This window comes from Quercus lobata, chromosome 5 (genome assembly GCF_001633185.2).
Source record: "Quercus lobata isolate SW786 chromosome 5, ValleyOak3.0 Primary Assembly, whole genome shotgun sequence".
Classification (NCBI taxonomy): domain Eukaryota; kingdom Viridiplantae; phylum Streptophyta; class Magnoliopsida; order Fagales; family Fagaceae; genus Quercus; species Quercus lobata.
In genome coordinates, this window is record NC_044908.1 from 3,492,077 (window position 1) to 3,513,139 (window position 21,063).

Consider the following 21,063-nt stretch of genomic DNA (forward strand, 5'->3'; position numbering starts at 1 on the left):
TCTAAGTCTTGGTTTTGTTTGGTGAGGCGCTCCACGGCTGTGGCGAGCGTCCTGACCTGTCTCTCAAGAGCAGTCGTAGGGGTTTCTTCTTCTTGAACGTCGTTGATGGTCGCCATTGAGCGAGTGAGTACCATGTAACTCTTGTGTCTAGGAAGCGAGGATGTGCTCCGACGTTTCCCACATACGGCGCCAACTGATGGTGCCGAAAATAATACCACCAGTGAGTCACACGTTCCTCGTACGATTGCCAATGGCACCTGCACAACAAAAAGGAATAACCTAGCAGAGAGTACCGGTGTGGTACCGGCCAAACACCCTTCGAAGGTCAAGTTAGAACTATTCTCATTGCTCTAGAGTGCTAGAGAGGGTAAATTATGCGTACCTTGGTTTGTGAGGGTGCTTGGGTTTTTATAGTAGTAGATGGTTGACCTCTCTTCCTTGGAGCAGAAGTCTTTTCCTTATAGGAGTCTTCTTGGGCGTATTTTACGGGATTCTTTCCATATAGGAGTCCTTAGGTTCCTTGAAATGTGGGGAGCAAGTTATTTTACTTATATACGTAAACGTGCAGATCAATCAATCCGTAGACTGGCGCCGTCAGTTTAGGTTTAGCCCGTCTGCTCAAGTTTACTCCCGTCTGTTCAATTTTACTCCCGTCAGCTTCAGGATGCCCAGTTTCATGTGGAGTTCTCCTTCTTCATGCCTCCGTCAGCCTTGAAGAAATGCTGACGGTAAAATCATCTCGTCACCCTCGTCAAGCTTGGCCCGTCACTCTTATCTAACTAATTTTATCCTCATCAGTCACCACCATATATATAGCCGGACATGTTGGCTGCATATATAGGCTAAAGAATCCCACCTAAAAATTCATGATTAATGGGAATGATAATTTGAAATAATTTTTTACTCTATCTTAATCTAAATGTATATGTATGTGAAGCTCCTACTTGGACATTTGATTCTTGAACCCTGATCATTGCCTCCCACACCCCATAAGCACTTATATTTGTAAAATGACTATTACACCAAGGAGTTTCAATCTATGGCGACCGCTCCTGATAATAGCTCTTTTATCATCAGACCAAGACACCAATCAGTTTTTTATGTAGACAGGGATTGAACCCTAGATCTCTTATACAATCATCAAAGATTTTACCAATTGAGCTGACTGAAACCTACACCAAGGGTACGCATTAATAATTGCATATGTATGAATTATACATAGTAAAGTTAACGTTGAATTATAATTGAATAGTAAACTTTGTCAAATTTAATCTTTGAATACTAATGCTATTAATGATAAAGTAACTGATTTCTAAAAGAAAGCCGAAATGTTTTTTTTTTTCTTTGAGAACCAAATACATGCAAGTGAGAGGGAAAGTGATTATAACACAAAAGCACATCATAACTACGCTCAAAACTTTTAGAGAGTTTTCTATGGATAAAATATTGTAATTTTTGCACTAAGTTAGAATTTACCAATTTTAGTAAAAGAAAAACTGATTAATTCACTCAACTGAGCAATTAATCAATATTTAAAATGAAATAATGTAATTTTTATAAAAATATTTCAATATGTAACACAAATCATCTAATATGAAGCTAAACCACCCTCATCAACCTTTTCACAATTAGAATTTTAATCTTTGAAACTTCGTCAAGTGAATTACACTTAGAGCAAATGTTTTAATTTTTTTTCCCCAACTCAATGCATTAATTATTTTAATGTACTAAAATTTTGTCAAATGATATATCAAAAAAAAGAAAAAAAAGAAAAAATGAAAACTGCCTTCTCTAGAAGCCCACTGTCTAGTCTGAAATACTTGGCATTGCCATCTAATCAATTGTATGGTACATTACCAAATTGGTTGGGTCAGCTTGAAAATCTGGTTGATCTTGATCTAGCCTGTAACCTTCTTAATGGGACTCTCTGAGTTGGTCAATTTCGATGTTTCTTCTAAAAAATTGACAGGAATTCTCACAGAATCACATTTTTCAAAGCTAACTAAGCTGAGATATTTACACTTGGGTCCCAATTGGGTCCCTCCATTCCAACTCCAGGATCTTTGTATGGGTGATTGTCATTTGGGTACTTCAATTCCAGCTTGGCTTAAATCACAGAAGAAGCTCAAGCATCTAGACTTCTCATATGCTTGCATTTCAGGTTCCATCCCCAGCTGGTTTTGGGAAACTATTTCTAATTTAGCACTGCTAAATGTTTCTTTCAATCAACTACTACATGGCCAGCTACCAAGTCCATTAATGGCCTGTTTGGATGGAGGGTGGAAGGAGGAAAGTAGAGTAGAGTTGACTAAAAATAAGTTAATTTTGTACTAAATCTACTTTACTCTATTCTACTCACTCTCCCTCCCCCTTAATCCAAACGGACCATAAATGTAGCTCTCAATGCATTCATTGATTTGAGTTCCAACCTCTTTGAAGGACTTATTCCTTTTCTAGTTGGTGAGATTGAATTCCTAAATCTCTCCAACGATACGTTTTCTAGTCCTATCCTAGGGGATATAGGTGCTTCCATGTCAAAATTATGGTTTCTCTCTCTTTCAATTGGATTTTGGTATTAATTGTAAAAATTGTTTGAGATCTGCAAAAATTGAGTGCGTTAGACTCAATTTCCCACAGCTTAGTTTCCTAAATAGTTTCTAAAACATGCTAACTAATGAAATTGTTAGCAAAATGGTGTTAAATTGCAAAAAAAGACCGGGAAGAGAGAGATAATGAATGGAACAGAGAATGTGGTGAGTGTAACTGGAGCCTCTGGTTACATAGCTTCATGGTTGGTCAAGCTCTTGCTCCAACGTGGATACACTGTCAAAGCCACTGTTCGTGACCCAATTCAGTATACACACTCTCTCTCTCTTTCTCTCTCAAATTTGGTTTCTTTCAGTTTCAGTTGCATCCAACACTGTTTTGGCATGCTTTAAAATATGGGTTTGGTTCAACTTTTTCAATTTGACACATCTATCTTTGGATATGTCAAAATGTTGTCTTTTTTAGCTAAATAAAATATTGTCCCTTTTATTAAGCTAGTAGATATCAATTTCATAAGTAATCTATACAATTTACTTATTTCCTTCCTTTGAGTTTAAATTCATGGGATAGTTTTGAAAATTGGTAACTTTTATTTTTGAAAACAGTACTTTAAATGATAGTTTCTTGAAAATTGGGGTTTGGGGACGGAGAGAGTATCAGGGATATTATTTTCCATTTGTATATATAAAAAAAAGGGTTTCTGAAAAGTTCAGTGTCAAGGGTTAACCAAGGGATTGGTCTAGTGGTTTTCAGGCCATCCATGAGGTTCTGATTCAATTTTTGCTCTAAAGAAGTATTTTATGATGTTAAAGAAGACAAAAATATTGGTTTGACTACAATAAAAGAGTAGTTTCTTGAAACCAAAATGCAAAAAGATTTGAAGTAGGAAGGAAAAGCTTGAAAAGAAAAACTTTTACTAAATCCCATTAAAAGCACCAAGTTTTCACTTTCTCACTTGGGCAGGGTTATTATAACGTATCTTTGAATGTTTTGGCAATCATCATTCAGAATTTCAAGCAACAGTTACCATTGTTTCAAACACATAATTACCTGTCATTACTTACTTTTTTACTTGACCCTATCATTACTTTCACTTTATAACAAATTAAATGTTAAGAATCTAATATAGTTGCTTTCTAGAAAAAGGAAAAATGCCTAAGCAAAAGAGCCAACTTTTAGAGTTTTTTTTTTCCTTTGATGGATGTTTGATACCCAAGTAAAAAGCAATACTTTGTGCACCACAGGAAGAAATTCCTGTTATGTTATATCTGTGAGTACATACTTAGAAAAAAAAAAAAAAAAAAAAAACCCTTCAGATGTCTTCTGAAAGTTCAAAAACGTGTACAAAAACACCTTTGAACGTTTAGACCCCCAAATAACAACTTAATCAATTCAAGCAATATGTCAAACAACTAGTGTGCGGAAACTTAACATATGCTATCAAACGAATTGATTAAATACTATCTAAGCCATAACAGATTAATATCCACAGCAGATAAATAAAAAGGCAAAGATAGAGAGGAAGGAAGATGCAAACACAAAGACAACACGCGATGTGTTATCGAAGAGGAAACCGAAGCCCTCGGCGAAAAAACCTCTCCCCGCCCCCAAGCGGTAATCAATCCACTAGAAAATATAGTTGGGATACAAGGACAGCAATAGACCCTCCAAGCCTAATCTACCCAGTGCACCTAAGCCCTCCAAGCTTCTTGCTCCAACGAGGTTACGCCGAACCTTTTTCTTTTCTAGCTTCCCGGATTCCGCTACTAGACCGTAGCATCAACCAATGAAGATTGGTTCCTTCCTAACTGCTTCCCAGAAATCCAAACAGCAGTCTCACAATGATGATGATGGTGAGAACCTGGTTTGGTATAAAGCCTCTCAAGGATTTGACAATGGAGAGGAAGAGAGTTGAGGAATTTGAAGAGTCTCTAAGGTATAGATTGTGTGTGAATCAATCTAGTTTTTCTCTAGGGTTTCTCTCTCAAAATTCTCTCTGGAAGCTCTCTTTCAATCGTGGATAATAGGGGTATTTATACTGGAGTGGAGAGGAATGTGAAACGTCAGGTTTTTACAAAACAGGGGTGGCTCGCGGCTTGACCTCGCGGCTTGACTAAGTCGCGAGATCCAGTCGCGAGATAACCGTATGGCCAGTTGTCCTGTTTTGTCCTGTAGTGCTCCAGCTAGCATGTCTGTTCATCTTCCAGCATGCTTGGCACGTGTGCAGCTTCTGGTGGCTTGCAGCCGCGAGTCACCCGCGAGTCCCAGCCGCGACACTCTGTTTTCTTGCACACTCTTGAGCAAACTTCACTCTATCTCACCCACTACCCTTACATCAAACCCACCTAAATACAGGGTTACTAAATGCTGAATTACAAGCAAATTTGGCACGGAATAAAGCCAATAAGATGGTTGAATAAATTCAACCTTACAATCTCCCCCTTTGGCTATTCCGTGACAAAACCCTAAAACAGACTCTAGACTTAACATGTGAGTTGGGAAAAGTTGAACAAAACTCACTCACGCCTAACTCTAGAAGCTGTGAAGCACTTGAATCATATGAACATAATACTCCTGAAACACAACAATACACCATGATCATTGTAAGCAGAGAATTATAAAATGCATATGAAACAGGCAATAAGTGATCAAGCAAAGATGGAGTTATGAAACAAACCATGGCTTGATCAACCAAGTGAACACCACAAGGTAGTGATCACAATGCTCATTCACACTTGGAATGAACACAAGGACATACAAGTTAACAAGCACAAGGCAAGACACTTGTATGCTCAACACTCAACCAATGCATATCACACAAGTCATATGCATCTAGGAACAATCCTACAAGGGCACAAGAGTGACAGTACATAAACCAAAATGCATACCATTTAGATTAAAGTACTGATTTCAACATAGTATAAAGGCTGCATTAAGCAAGGTACATACCATAAAGCCTACAAATATGCATAAAAACATAACCCTAAAAGCTTACATAAGCACATGGGTACAAAACACAAACAACCTTGAAAAACATCATCAAAATATATTAAACTTTAAACCAAGAGTATAAGTTAAGAGTTTAAAAACAATACACCAAAAACATAGTGTATCAAAACCCATAAAACCACTAAATAGTACTCAAAAACATAAATATGTATAAACAAGGTCTTAGAGTTTGACATGACTCCCCCTCAACACATTACTCCCCCTTAAGGGCTGCTTTTCTGCTTCTCAATCGATCATCAATGTCATTATCAACAGACAACATCTCCCCCTTTTTGACAGGAATGGCCAAAGGGTCAGTGTTCAGGTTGAGTGGTGAAGCTGTCCAGTTTTGCAGACAAAACATCAATCTGATCCTGCATAGCTTTCATCCTCTCAGAGTGCTCAGTCTGGACTTCTCTAATCCCATCAAGTCTTTCCAGAATGATTTGGAAAGCATCTGGAGGTGTATCTGAAGAAGTTGATGCTCTTGGTCTTTTGCCACTCCTCCTGGGTGTTGAGGTTGATGCATGCCCTGCTGCCTCTGTTTCAGTCTCCATTGGAACACCTTCTCCTTCATCACCTTCATCTTCATCTCCTGGAAGTCTAACACTTATCCTTTTGCAGGTAAGCTTGTTAATTGCAGAAGGTGTGGACATGGGACTGATGTCTTGTGGAATAGGAACACCCTTCCTTCTAAAAATCCTCATTAACAAACTGGGAAAGATCAGTTTTGGCCTAGAGGTTGTTCTTGTCTCATCCACAATAGTGTCATATATGTGGGAACTTATGTCTATGAAGTTCTTTTCTTTGAGATCCATCAAAAAGACTGCTCTAGCACAATTTATTGTAGTCAACTTCTTAATGGGATAGAGGTTAAACATCATGATGATTGTTAAACACCTCATGTCCACTGGAAAGGCAGTGGTATTCAAGCATTTTCCTTCTCTCTGCCCACCTATCCTTTGTTGGACTGTTTCAATGGAGACAGACCTATCCTTGTAGTTGATAAATTCCTCATCATCTAATCCTTCAAGTCCTAATGCATCATCTATGACATGAGCATCTAAAATGAATTCTTTCCCTCTAACCCAGCAACTTAACTCATTCTCCTTTATCACAGCATTTGAGTAAAATTCCCTAATCAAGGGTTCACAAACTACAGGGAAATCACTCAGAAGTTTTTCCCATCCCCTTCCTTCAAAACAACCTGGGATAAAGGTTTGTCTCAAATCCTCCAAATCTACAAATCTTTCTTGAATAATTCCTGCACTCATGAAGTTATCCTTGTATCTCTCAAAATGATGAACTGACCTAAATAGCTTAGAATCCATTTTCAACCTTTTGTCAGCCTTCTTTGCAGGAGTTTTCTTCTTAGGAGGAGAGGGAGCCATCTGTGATCAATCAGAAGAGGCCACAACAGTGCAGAGCAATATATGTGTAAAAACAAGTCAGTCACATGTATTTATCAAAGAGATATCATTCATACAAATGAACTTGAAGCATTTAAACACAAGCTACTTAGATCAATCACATGGAAAAACAAGCCTAAGATAGGAAATACACATAAAAGCATCAGATATAGACACTAACTTAAAGGCAGTTATAAGTCAATGAGACAAAAACTGGAAAATGATATGACACATAAACAGTATTGTGAAGCACACATTTGCCCCCAAAAGATTATCACAAAAAAAACAGGCATATTTAGCACATTAAACTCACAGCCAAAAAAAATGAAAACAACTCAACAGCTCAAAGTTCAGTTAAACTCAAAGAATCACATAGCTAAGCGCAGAATGAAGAGTAATAGTGAAACAACTAAGAACAAATCATACTCTAGCAGCAGCCTTCGCAATCTAAGCATGAACAAGGAGCAAAATCCGAAACACAAACCCATTTCTAAAGCACAAATATATGCGAAAAATCAAAGGGAAAAACACAAAATCAAGTAGAAACGAGTGCAAAACTGAAAACCCATACCTGTGATGTGAAGATTTTGAGCTACAAGTGTGCAACAATGGAGATTGGAAATGAGAGCACGGAGTGTTTGGGAGGGAGAAGATGAACAGTCACAAAAATTCGAGGGAAAAACTGAAAATGATTTAAAAACTGCTCTTATTTCTGTAAGACACGCGATTTTCGCGACTGGATTAAGTCACCATACAGTCGCCAGCTCAAGCCGCCAAAGCACTCAAGAACAAAATTTTGAAAAAATTTTCTAAGTGTTTTTCGCGACTGGAAGGTCTACCCGCGAGCGAGTCGCGAGCTGAGCCGCGAAAATCTCTGAGTGAACCTCGCGACTGGACCTTCCACTCGCGAACAAGTCGCCAAAAATTACCAGCGAAGATGCGACTGAGACTCGCGACTTGACATACCCGTGACTGAGCCGCCAAAACAGGGCAAAACTGGTTTTTGAAATTTTCAGATTTTTCAAACAAAAATACTTTCCAAAAGCACCTAAAACACTCAAAAATCTTTTTGTGCTTGAAATAACAAAGATTGAGCATGTGAAAACACATTTCATCAAGTACAATCACACAAATGAATATGGCATTTATTGAACATAAACTTGTGTGTTGTGTGTGGATATCAACAATGAGATAGTCCTTCGTCTAATGTGAAGCTTCAATGATCAATTCAACCAAGGCATACACAATTAGCACTAGATCATGTGACCTATCTCAATTATAGAAGTATGTATATATGACCTCCCACAAAACTTGAAAAACATGATTTGGAGCATTACATTTGACTCCACTTTCAAACATAACAATTGATCTTTTTGATCTTTTGAGTCAATCACCTCTCATTGTAAGATTGATACATGATATTTCACTTTAATGAATAAGCCTTTGGCTTTTTTTGAATGAACATTCACTTCAATAGAAGGTCGCTTACCCTTTTTCCTAGTCAAATACTAGAATGTGCGACAGGCTTTTGCAGCTCGATATCTATTTTCATTTGGAGATTTACATTTGGTGAGCTCTTTTTAGCAAAACAAAAATAAAGAGTGGGAAGATATATAGACACAAGTCTATGCAAGTCTCAAGATCAACAGAACCATTCACTAATCATTCATGACAAGTTTGAAGATCTATTTACAACAATCACAAAGATTTCAAGATTTTTCCCACAGTGATATAAGTGCATAAAGACAAGCAATGCTCGAAAATGCACAAAGCCATTAGCACAAAGGTACAAGGCAAAACAAGTTTTAAGACAAAAGCTCAACAAAGTCAATCAAGCTTTTTGATTTTCTATTTTTATGTGTTTTTTGGATTTTTGACACAAGAGACAAAAAGATTGATAAGACAAAATTAAAGAAATGTACAAGAAGACAAACAAACAACCAACAGCAAAAATAGCAAGCAAAACAATCAAACATAGTCACAAAGCATAGGAAGTATTGATGCATGGACATGTTGTAATGCTTGTGCATGAGTACCCTTATTCACCCTCACGTCACTTGCGTTTGGGGTGATTTCCTTATAGGATTGGGTACGGGAGTTAGGGCTTTCAAACCTTCGTGAGAAGCTTTCCAAGCAGTTGGTGAATGCACCAATCATCTTCATCACGTTCATCATTCCGGGATCACCATTCTGATCTCTAGATTGATCTCCAGCCCAACTTCTTCTCTCATTTCTAGGTCCTCCTGACCTTTGAGGGGTTGCACTATTCTTTGCTCTCTGCAGAGAACCCACCAGCTCTTGCACTTTGATGTCATCGAGGTCCTTGCTCTCTTCTATTGCTGTCACTTTAGCTCAAAAACTTTCCGGCAATGATCGAAGGATCTTTCTTACAATCTTCGAGTCCTCCGTTTTCTCCCCCAAGTTGAACTTGCTGACAACCACTTCATTTAACTTCCCATAGAGAGAGTCAAAAGACTCATCCTCACTCATTTTGAGCTCCTCAAACCGAGTGGTCAGCATTTGTAACTTGGTGTCTTTCACTTTCTTCGTGCCTTCATAGGTAGTTTCCAAAATCTCCCATGCTTCTTTGGCCACGGTAATATGAGAAATCCTGTGAAATTCATCTGGAGACACACCACAGAAAATAGCATTGAGTGCTTTACTGTTAGCATTAGATGCAGCAAGTGCTGCCTTATCCCATGTGGATTTTGCTGCCTCTGGTTTGGTCCAACCAATCTCAACAGCATCCCAAACGGATTCATCAATAGAACACAGAAAAGCTCTCATTCGAACCTTCCAAAAAGCATAATTACTACCATCAAAATATGGAGGTGCATTTAGGGATTGAGACCTATCCATCTCAAAAGGGATTCAAGGATCACACAATGGTAATGAAACCAATATCAGTGTACCCGCTCTGATACCAATTGAAAGTTCAAAAACGTGTACAAAAACACCTTTGAACGTTTAGACCCCCAAATAACAACTTAATCAATTCAAGCAATATGTCAAACAACTAGTGTGCGGAAACTTAACATATGCTATCAAACGAAATTGATTAAATACTATCTAAGCCATAACAGATTAATATCCACAGCAGATAAATAAAAAGGCAAAGATAGAGAGGAAGGAAGATGCAAACACAAAGACAACACGCGATGTGTTATCGAAGAGGAAACCGAAGCCCTCGGCGAAAAACCTCTCCGCCGCCCTCCAAGCGGTAATCAATCCACTAGAAAATATAGTTGGGATACAAGGACAGCAATAGACCCTCCAAGCCTAATCTACCCAGTGCACCTAAGCCCTCCAAGCTTCTTGCTCCAACGAGGTTACGCCGAACCTTTTTCTTTTCTAGCTTCCCGGATTCCGCTACTAGACCGTAGCATCAACCAATGAAGATTGGTTCCTTCCTAACTGCTTCCCAGAAATCCAAACAGCAGTCTCACAATGATGATGATGGTGAGAACCTGGTTTGGTATAAAGCCTCTCAAGGATTTGACAATGGAGAGGAAGAGAGTTGAGGAATTTGAAGAGTCTCTAAGGTATAGATTGTGTGTGAATCAATCTAGTTTTTCTCTAGGGTTTCTCTCTCAAAATTCTCTCTGGAAGCTCTCTTTCAATCGTGGGTAATAGGGGTATTTATACTGGAGTGGAGAGGAATGTGAAACGTCAGGTTTTTACAAAACAGGGGTGGCTCGCGGCTTGACCTTGCGGCTTGACTAAGTCGCGAGATCCAGTCGCGAGATAACCGTATGGCCAGTTATCCTGTTTTGTCCTGTAGTGCTCCAGCTAACATGACTGTTCATCTTCCAGCATGCTTGGCACGTGTGCAGCTTCTAGCGGCTTGCAGTTGCGAGTCACCCGCGAGTCCCAGCCGCGACACTCTGTTTTCTTGCACACTCTTGAGCAAACTTCACTCTATCTCACCCACTACCCTTACATCAAACCCACCTAAATACAGGGTTACTAAATGCTGAATTACAAGCAAATTTGGCACGGAATAAAGCCAATAAGATGGTTGAATAAATTCAACCTTACATCTTCTTTTTGTGGTGTCCTAAAGGACCTAAACCAAAGTCAGCCCCTACAGGCACATCACAATTACATCTATCTCAGGAGGCAATTTAGGTTCAACTTCATGTAGATTGCAACAATACCATTGTTTGTGGATTGAAGGCCTAATACCAGCCAACACTGGTTGATGTCATGAAATGGCTTGAGACCTTGCAAGTTGCAACACTTAAAATATTTTATTTGTCATTTCTCTAGTTTTTACAAGCTTGTCATATAAGAATGCACTGAAAGATAACATGCCAGACAATAGTTGTTTCCCATCACCATATAGCTGTCATGCTCAAGTATTGGCCGTAATGGTAAATCTGTAATTCCAGGACTTAGAGTGTGCATATTCCACTTGTTAAATGCATGAAAAAGGCTTGTGTGTTATAAATAGACCAACAAATAAGTGTCTGGTGAAAAATAATTATGCTTGATTAGTGATAAGTAGCAGTATTGCTTTTCCTAATAAGTAAATCAGTAAGGCATTTTTTTATAGTTCTTTTCATGTATGTTGCAATATGTTTACTAAGAAATCATTTTTCCACGAGTTCGCATAAAAGGATAAAGATAGTGTAAACTCTCATTCTAAGGGTATTATTCATCTTGATTAACCATTTTGGATGTTGAAGGAAAAAAAATCAATGTTTGTATATGTATATTACTTGAAAGTGTCGTTGTTGAACTTTCATAATTCACTAGTTATGTTTGTATATTCCATAGATGATCCAAAGAAAACAGACCGCTTACTTCTGCTTGATGGAGCAAAGGAGAGACTTAAGTTGTTCAAGGCAAATTTACTGGAAGAAGGATCATTTGATTCTGTAGTTGATGAATGTGTAGGTGTATTTCATACAGCGTCACCTGTTTTTCTTGCAGCCAGTGACCCACAGGTTCATCTTATAGCGTTTTTTTTTCCTTGAAGCAAACTCAATCAGTTAATATATTGTTCCAATTTTGCTGTAAATATGGTGATATTCACATTCTTGCTTCTTTTTGTCCGGTTGGTGCTCCATGTTGCTTGAATCAATTTACAACAACTTAGAGTAACATGCATGATTACTTGATTTAGTAATCTGTGATTCTTACTTTGTGCACGTGCCTTGGCCAACATTTCAAAGGTTGTGATGTTGATTTTATTGAAGCAAATAGAGTTTGGGGGTAAAAAGTGAAAGCCAAATTGAGCAACTAGAGTTGACTTTGGAGAGAAGAATTGCCAAGCCTTAATACTGAGTAGTGTGCTAAATAAAAAAGCTCCAAAAAAGAGAAGTTATATGGTATGGTTTACTCTCCTAGTGTTGATAGATAGTGTGTAGAGGCAAAGGTCACAATGGTTTCATACTTACAAAATTCTCATTCCAAGGTGGTGGCAACCAAAACTGTTTGAAAAGTTAAATGGGATTAGTTTTGATTGCTTAATTTTCCACTTTTTCCCATGTTTCAGGCAGAGTTGATTGATCCAGCAGTGAAGGGAACGCTTAATGTTCTTAAATCATGTTCAAAATTTTCTTCTATCAAGAGATTTATTGTAACGTCTTCAATTGTTGCAATCATGTGCAGCAGAAAACCTCTTACCCCTGTTGTGATTTTGGATGAAACTTGGTTTTCTGATCCAGTTACTTGTGAGGAATCAAAGGTGTGCATAGGTTCTACTCCCTGAATTCTTAGTATCCCTTGTTATATTTATCCTGTATAGAAACTCTTATATTTAAATTTAAACACTTTAATTGGATGTTTGTTCATATCTATGAATACTACTGACTGACAAAAATCATTCTTGTAGTCCTTCGTTTACATTGCGGATATGGTAGAATTCTTTTAGGATCTTGACTGTTTTAGATACATTTTAAAAAGATCTACATGATACAGTTAGTCATTGCAGTGAAGTTGGATAGATTCACATTCTCATGATAATATTAAACAACTTTTTAAATCTATATATATCTAAAAGCTGAAGCGTAGCATTTATTGTTGCTGCGCTCCAGTTGAGCCACATCATCGTCCACCTCATTATCATTTTCTTTCCAATTTTCCTATAATTGTTTTTAACATTTACTTTTTATTTTATTTTAATATTTACACTTTCTCCACCCTTACCTTTTCATCTCCCCACTACCTTCTACATAAATATTATTCTTTTTCTTTTCATCTCCCCACTACCTTCTACATAAATATTATTCTTCTTCTTTTCATCTCCCCACTACCCTCCACATATATATTTTCTTCTTCTTTCTCTTCAACTTCCTTTATTTTGTCTCTTCTTATTCACATTCTCTTACTATAAATTTGTAACTATCTATTCCATTATATGCATGGTTTTCTCTCACAAAAAAGTGATTCTCTCTCTCTCTCTCCCTCAATTTTTCAATGAATTTTATTATACATTCTTCTATTTATGCCAAATTACTAATCTTTGGGAATCCTTTCTTTTCTTTTTCTTTTTTTTTTTCTACACTAGAATCATTATGCTCATTTTCTCACTTAATTTAATCGGGTAGTTTGCCAGAATTCAAAAAAAGGTTCTCTCTCTTTCTCTCTCAATTTTTCGATGAATTTTTTTATATATTCTTCTATTTATGCCAAATTACTAATCTTTGGGATTTTTTTTTTCTACACTAGAATCATTATTCTTATTTTCTCCTTAATTTGATTGGGTAGTTTGCCGGAATTCAAGTAAAACCAGGCAATAAGGAATTTTATGGCATTGGAGAATGCCTGAATATATACTAGCCAAAAGTTGAAAGTCAGCAAATTAGTGGAGCTATGATTAAGCTTTAAACGGGATTGATGGTATTGTCAATGTTCTTTAATTAGCATCCTTATTTCTATTTCTCTATATATGTTTCCTAGAATCAGTATTAGTCTCATTTTTATTTTCTCTATTATATTATAGGTAGACCAAGAGTTCATTAAAACTCCACATTGGTTAATGCCATTTAGATTTGTTTTTAAATTTTTTTTCTCTCTTTAATTGTTAAATGTTATCCTATTTTTGTTCTTTCTTATAACTCTAATTAATGTTGATGGTTTTTTTTTTTTGGTTAGTTAAGGTTGATGGTTCTTTCTTACAGAGGAAAGAAGAAATTGAAAACAATTGAATTCCATATAAACCTGTACCTAAAGGGGACAAGAGCCTTTGTTTATTTGATTAGAGACAATATATTAAAGGGGCATATCCTTTGGTTATTGCATTGTATTTCTTAAAGGTTAAAAGATAAAGCTTGTCATTATAGGAAAACATTTGGGGTGGATATCATTTTAATATTTTTTTTTTGTGTATTTCATTAATATTTTTTAAGGTGAACTATATTCTTCTAACTTTTTTGTAGTGTGTTACATTTGCTTAATATACAACTCATCTCTTATGGAATAAGGAAATTACCATAATAATAAAAAATCATCACAAAATTACAAGGTTAACTTAACCAAAATTAAAATAAAACTAAAGAAATAAAAAATAGATTTTATAATAATTTATTAGTCAAAAAATTGGTAGGCATATTCAAATTCCTATTTCCAAGAACAACTAAGTATTAATCCAAACCAAAATTCATTGAAAATTATAAAAGGGAAAGAAAAGACTTTCTAATGGGAAATTAAAAAAACACAATTCTAAAACCACATATTAAAAAAAAAATCATCAATCTTAATTAGAGTTATAAGAAAGAATAAAAATCTTTTATGTGCAATTGTTCTCTTTATTGGTATTTATTGTTATATATTTTATTTTTCCTTTTTTTTCTTCTCATCTTATGTTATTCAACAGTTAAATTCAGTCACATCTATATATATATATATATATATATAATAATTAAACATGGAATATTTTATTTAAATTTAAATCAATAAAATTATCCTTAAAAAATTGTACTCTTTTTTTTTTCATCTACACTTTGTCCAAGCTTTTTCCTTACCTTTATCTTTTCATCTCCCCACTACCTTCTACCTTAATATCACTATTCATCTCCCCACATCTTCCATATCATTAAATTATTTATATTTTAATTTCTCTCCTTTTTTATTTAAAAAAAATTAAAATTTTAAAATTTTACTTAAATTCAATAAATAAAAGTGTCCTCATAAAGTGGAGTAATACTAGGGACACACTCATTCTCAAACCCAATACATCAAAGAAAAAATATAATACAAAACAAATGCCAATTGGGAAACACTAAATTAATAATAATAATAATAATAATAATGAGGATATCAAACCAAATATAATATAAATAAACTAATAGTTATGGATATACTAACTTAAGGGTAGCAAAATTAAATGAAAAAAAAAAAACTACAATGCATATTTAATGCAATAAAATAATCATCAAGTTTTGGAAAACAATAGATTGCCTATGGAGAGAGAGAGAGAGAGAGAGAGAGATGGTAAAGAAAAAAAAATCAAATGTCAATTAGTAACTATTAATTGGAAAACAAAAAGGTTGTAAGGAGAAGTAAAAATAAAAAATAAATATGACCAATATGAAGAACATTAAAAATTTATAGTGCAATAAAATCAACTGTTACATTCACTTAAAAAATTGAATCAATAATCAATAATTAAACACAATCATAGCAATATATTTAAACTTAAAACTAATCAAACTCTAATTCATAACTAAAAGGAGATGTTCTCATGAAATAATAGAAATTACATAAGAAATGAAATTATGATAATAGTAAAAAAAGTTATAAATGAAATTATGAAAAAGAGTGATAAAACTAATTAGCTACTATCATTATGAAGTAGTAGTCTATGATTTTGCACATCTAAAGAAGTGGAATTTATAGAGTTTACTTAAGGTATATGTAAAGATTGACATTAAAAAATAAGATATGTAAAGGTTAAAAAAATGTATATTCTATAAATAAATAAAAAGGTATATGTAAGGTTTTTATTAACTTAGAAGAAAATGAAAAATCAATTATTAATAACAGCAACAACAACAACAACAATAATAATAATATAGAGGTAATTACATTCCTCTTTCTTGAGGTTTGAAGAAATGACACTCTACCTCAAACTTGAAAGGAAAAAATATTTTCACCCTTTACATTTGTTTGACCAAACTTTGTTAAATTAATATTAAAATATTGTGTACTAACTTGCATGTGCTTAAGGTAGGTTCCAAAATTAACCTTAATTTTAAAATTAAATTCTCTTATTTTAAAATTTTAAATTAAAGTGTATTTCAAAATATTAAGTAATGTCTTTTCCTTTTTTTTTTTCCTTTTCTTTTCCCAATGAGTTATGGAGAGATTTGTCATTTCAAATGTTTTGGTATTTTATAAATTTGTATTTTAATGCTAAAATTATGAGTAATGTCTTTACTAACCATGGTTAAACATTTATAAACAGATTCTTAAATAAAGTTAAAATATTTTGTTATTAATATAAACAGAATGGGAGAGTGTTATTACTTATTACCCCAAATATATTTAATAAGATCACCCTAAAAAATAATTATCTCGCGCAATGTGCGGGTCTGCGACTAGTAGAATATAATAGATAATGCATTGTTTTTGGTCCTGAACTTAACCCTGGAAGAATCTCTCTCATTTAAAGTTCTTTTTATTTTTATTTATTTTTGGTTTCAGCTTTGGTATGTGCTCTCAAAAACCTTGGCTGAGGAGGCTGCTTGGAAATTTGCTAAAGAGAATGGGATTGACATGATAACAATGAATCCAGGGCCTGTTATTGGTCCTCTCTTACAGTCAACTACTACATTCAGTGTGGACACAATTCTGAATCTCATAAATGGTACTCTTTGCAACCCATAAGGATATTGTGTATTTTCTATTCTACTACATGACTTTTAAATGTTCAATTATCTGTTTTGCTCAATCTCAGAAAGACAACAAAAAGTACAGAATTAGTTCTTTTGGTGTTTGAACTGCCTTACCTAAATAAGGTAGCATATGTTCTAAGCGTAATAAGTATTGATATGGGGCTATAAATTGTAAGTGCTGGAAAATTTTCTCTAATACTAGGAACCTTGGATCTAATATTCTAACTTTCTGGTTTGGTTGTTTGAATGAACAATAACTGTATCAATAGTCGAGCTAGGTAAATGTTCGTATGTTCCTGATATTTTGTTATGATAAAAGGTTTATTTCTTGGGATACCTTATGCTACCATTTTTTCCCCTATTCATTACTGAAATCTAGTTCTAATAATATGGAATGTAAATCAATTATAAAGAGAAAAAAAAAAAAAAAAAAAAAAAAAAAAAAAAAGGTGAAATCACACCTGATTTTTTGAAATGCACCTGAATTCAACGATTTTGACCTGCAAAGTGCCCCGCCTGAAATACGTAGATCAGGATTATCCTATATTCCGTGTATAGAAATAACTTTTCTCAAATACAGTGCTCAACAATGTGCTTTTTAGCAGATATTTAAATTGTATAATATTTGTTGATATTCGAGACGTGGAAAATGCACATATTCAAGCATTTGAGACTCCATCTGCTAGTGGCCGATATTGTTTAGTTGAAAGAGTTACACCCCATTCTGAGACTCAAGATATTGGGTGAACTTTTCCCTGCTTTGTTCCCAACCCAAAAGTGAGTTATGTTACTTACATGGTATGGAATGTTCCTCTTTGGTGCCATAGACAGAGGCAACTAGGTTCAGTTTGCATGTTTTACTGTTCCCTGCGAGGTTATGTTGCTTGTTTTTGATTTACTGGTTCTCTTTATATCTGACAAGCTGTTCCCATCAAGCAACAGATTAGAAAGAAGCCATGCCCAACCATTTTTCTAGATCTTTTTCGATTTCCCTCCAACATTCTTTAGCTTTCAAATGCCCCGGTAACATTGAAGTTTTTTTTAGTTTATATGATAATAATTCTGACTAATTACAGGAAAAAGTAGCATGGGTACTTTGATCGTGGTAGACGCGTGTTATTAGGAATAGTTAGAACTTCTTCATTAATTTGTTAGAAAAGAATCGTGCCAGGGTCTTTAAGTATAAAACTGGATATTACAACATGTCTCATAGATTAGGCACTATATTTACAAAGTTTCTGTTGATGCTGGAGAATGAAAACTACAGGAGTTGGCCATATTTCCATTGAGATTTAGAGTGGTTGAAGCAAAAATCTGTGAAATAACTTTAAGCTGTCTGAGGAAAGCTGAAGAAAGACAACACAGTTTGGGATTGTACATAGAAAACTAGTGATGAATATTGACCCAAGGGCAGAGGAAGGCAACAATGAGTAGATTAGCCCATGGTTCAACTACTATTTACCATGGATAGTGCTGTGTGGTGAAAAGGTATTCTTGTAACTGAGCCTACCTAAGATATGACATGAGGCTCTAATTAGATTCATCAATTTGGTAATGCCACAATATTTGCTTCTTTGAATGGTTTCTGTAACTTGTGATGTAACGTAGATTCTAAGACGTTTTGACCCCTGAAACAGAAACCTGAAGTAGTTCCCCCCTCTTGGGATTCAATTGGTTTGCAGCTGCCAGCTTTGATGTCTAAAGCCTGAAATTTAGTCAAGGCACTGCAAACCTGTCATTCAATGGTACATGGTCTGTAAGAGTAGCATTCTGGTCAAAGGAATATTTTTCTTCTGTGATATAATCCGTCAATATGTTTTTGAATAGAATGCTTGAGATTGTCGGATATCTTTTTAATTTGTGTATTTTGCAACTGTGTTGCAGAAAAAGTGAAGACACAAGTTATCATAAAATCGTTTGTACACTTGCAATTTTTGGGAGTATATGCAAGGACATGCATATAGAGCGATGTTTTTCAGTAATGTCTAATGTTCTTTTTTTTTAAGTAGTAATGTTTAATGTTCTCAAAGGGGTTACGATTATGATTCAACTGTCCGTATAGAAAGAAACAAAAAAAGGATAAATTTTTTTTGTTTACAAATTTGCCTCTCTTGATGATGACAATGTGTTCCATTATCCACTTCATGCATCAAATTTTTCTATACATCACAAAGTTTGAAGAATAGTAAATTGTGTCTTTTTCATGGCTGACCTGAAGATGACAAGCCACCTGTGCCGATATTCAAGGTATCCCAGGAGAAAGCAAGAAGCTTGGGTATTAACTTCATTCCTTTGGAGGTAAGTCTCAAAGACATGATTTAAAGCTTAAAGGAGAAGGGCTTACTCAGTTTCTGAATTATGCGTTGTCTTAAAGAAAGTGATATAAGCATATGCAAATAAATGTTATCTTAACTCTTAACACTCTGTTTCCTTGTCTTGAACTTTATTTTCTCATATTGAATGTTCCATAATTTTAATATTTATATATTATTTTGGAAACTATGTTAGCTGGCACAATATGTAAATCAACTTCTCTTGAAGTTAGAATTCAAGTCTTTTGTACAGATTGAACATTTGAACTAAACATTTTTTTTAGTTCCCTAGTCCAGAATCTAGATATTTGAAGACATCTCAGTAACTAGCTTATTAGGTTAATGAACAATCTGCCAATTCACACTTCTGACTTCTGGGAATGTACATTTTTACGTAAGTGGGAGATTAATTTGCAAAAACATTTGGATAGTATATGCAATTGAACCAGATACTAAGAAAATCCATTTTAAGAGATGATCATATGGCTTGGTATGTTTGTGGATCTCACAAGTAGAAAATCATTACCAAATACCCCTTACATACTCACAAATCAAATGCTATAACCTTGAAAATGTTGCCAAGGAGGGATTGCTTTCTATATTCTTGGTTTTTACATATAGTTTAAAAAAAAAAGCTGTTTCAAATTTTCAATGCTTCATTATGCTTTTTCTCTTTACCATTCTTTCCCGCAGTTCCTTATTACTCATTATGCACTTTAAGAAGATACACAGCCCTTATGAATCTTTATGATGGCAAACACAGAGTGCTAGAACTTAGCTAATGACAAGCATATTCTGATGGTTGCTATTTGGACAAAGTTTGGCAGCAGACTTGTTTGTAGCTCAACGATGTATTTGGATACCGCCTATTTTGCTGAAAACTGAAAACTAAAAATACTGTAACAAAATAATTTTTTAATGTGTGAATAGTGTCGTGACTCATTTTTAATGACAGTTTTATTGAAAAAAAGAAGTTTGTGGGTCCCATGAACAGTGCATGGGACCCACTGAAAAAGCAGAATAGTTGTTGAAACGCGCTTCTCAAAAAAAAAAAAAAAAGCCAAAACGTAGATACTGGAGCAAATCATCAGTATCCAAACAGGCCAAAATAATGATCCCAATCAAGATCTATGCAGTTAAAAAATAAATAAATAATTATTTTTTTTATAGAAAGGACAAAGTTTAGCTACAAAATTAGCTGTAGCTAACCTTACTCAATAAAATAAACACTACTACATATTTTAAAAATCTAACTATTGATTGCATTTTCTTTACACTCTTAATACATATGTCAAATTTTGTGTCAATCGAATATTATTTACTATATGATCTATAAATTTATATTTTATGCATAATTTTAAACTACAAAAACTTACAATTTAAAAAATTTATTGATGACATAACTATTTGTAGGCTCCAAAGACGGGCTTGTTGGGCCAAACCACTATTTGGGTTCACAATTTATTTATCTGGTGGGTCTGGGTATTCTACTTTAGGTTGTCCTAGGCTAAGGGACCCAATGGAGTCACTTTTCTCTCTTTCTCCATTTTATCTCCTCTCTATCTCACTTACTCTTTTCTTTCCTCAGACTTGCATCCCCTAACTATCCATTCATTTCCCCTATTTATAGCCTTTGTTAATGGGGTGATCATCATTATCTCCTCCCTTAGTGCAAAGAAGGGTCCAATGTCAATGAACTTAAGTGGATTTTTAGGCATGAGTGGCTTTGGAAATGGTTCCCATTTCAGTTAATGTGTTCGACAACGAAGTTTCCTAAGGTTCTGCCTGGCACTTAAACGACAATGTGTTCGGACAATGTGACCGAGCATGTGCATAGTGCCCGAAAATGGTTTCCCGAGCATCCTGTGAGCGGGGCGTACACAATCTACCTTTTAAGTGTCCGGACAACACTCAATTCACATTGGTAGCTATTCGTGGGTTTGGGCCGGGGCTCTTATTGATGTG

The 21,063-nt window shown here is 35.0% G+C and overlaps 1 pseudogene; it reads left to right on the plus strand.

Annotated features, from left to right (window-relative positions):
- The first annotated feature begins 2,732 nt into the window (after window positions 1–2,732).
- LOC115992683 lies at window positions 2,733–19,141 on the plus strand (annotated as a pseudogene).
- The last annotated feature ends 1,922 nt before the right edge of the window (window positions 19,142–21,063 follow it).